A 1,317-nucleotide genomic window follows, 5' to 3' on the forward strand; every position below is an offset into this window, starting at 1 on the left:
ACACTTGATGGTCACATGGTCTGAATTCCAAGAGACTAGTGAGCATGGCTTAACTAGCAGCTTTTGCACCACCCATCGGAGACTGCCAGCATCCCCTCCAGGGAGGGGGCGTTACTGCTCTCCTGCAACCCGGTGGTGTGTTGGAGCCAGCTTGTTTGGCTTGTGGGAGCCAATTGTCAGCATCACTGTGGTTCTTTGTTTTTTGTTTTTCTGTTTTTTGTTTTTTGAGATGGAGTTTTGCTCTTGTTTCCCAGGCTGGAGTGCAATGGTGTGATCTCGGCTCACCGCAGCCTCTGCCTCCTGGGTTCAAGTGATTCTCCTGCTTCAGTAGCCCAGGTAGCTGTGATTACAGGCATGTGCCACCACGCCCGGCTGATTCTGTATTTTTAGTAGAGACGGGGTTTTTCCATGTTGGTCAGGCTGGTCTTGAACTCCCGACCTCAGGTGATCCGCCCACCTTGGCCTCCCAAAGTGCAGGGATTACAGGCGTGAACCACCGCGCCCAACCGCATCTCTGTGTTTAACATGACCTTGGTACCTTGAGATTGGCCGCAGTGGGAGGATTTATAGCATAAAAATTAGTAAACACTACAAATCAGGGCTCCTCCTGTCACTCCTGGAAAACTAATTGTTAAACATTAGCAGACATACCCCCACCCCCATCAAGACTTCACACCTAAGTGCTCATATTTCCTCTGAGAATCTTTTGCTGCACACCCCATTCCTGCTATCAATTTCTTATAAGTTAGTTAGTAAACCTTATTTAAATGTTAGTGAGCATTATTTGAATGTTAGAATGTGCATGTTAACTTTGTAGAAAGGGAAGGAAATGTATTTGAAGGATAGCATATTTTACAAAACCCAAGAAGGATCCTAATGACCTCAGCAGCTTCTCCCTGTCTTCCTCTCCTCTCTCTTAAGCTTCACCCTCTCTGATATCATATTCCTCCTTTTTCTCTCTTTCTCTCTCTGTTGCATTTGCACAAGGACAGGGTGGGCTGTCCCAGCTCTGGCTTTATAACATTTTCCAGTTCAAGCCCCTAGGAGACACTGACACAAATCCCTCTCCCAATTCTACATTTCTGAAAGAAGGAAACTGATTGGTGCATCTAGAGGCAAGTGTACCCCTTGGTCCAGTCAGCTGTGGCTGGGAGTGGTACCATGTGGTCTGCTGTGGACTCAGTGGGGGCACAGAGACATGAGAAGGGCTATGTGTGGAATGGGCTGTGATGGACTTAAACATTCTACTTTTCTATTATTGTACATTTAGGTGGTTTCTAGTTTTTCCCTATTGTAAATAATGCTGCGGTGTAGGCC

At 46.6% G+C, this 1,317-nt stretch overlaps 1 protein-coding gene across 2 annotated transcripts in view; it reads left to right on the forward strand.

Annotated features, from left to right (window-relative positions):
• SOGA1 (suppressor of glucose, autophagy associated 1) overlaps positions 1–1,317 on the forward strand; it is a 103,463-nt gene that overhangs the window by 86,494 nt on the left and 15,652 nt on the right. The gene's annotated exons all lie outside the window — the stretch shown is intronic.

Source organism: Mandrillus leucophaeus, unplaced genomic scaffold (assembly GCF_000951045.1).
Source record: "Mandrillus leucophaeus isolate KB7577 unplaced genomic scaffold, Mleu.le_1.0 Scaffold150, whole genome shotgun sequence".
In the NCBI taxonomy this organism is placed as follows: Eukaryota; Metazoa; Chordata; class Mammalia; order Primates; family Cercopithecidae; genus Mandrillus; species Mandrillus leucophaeus.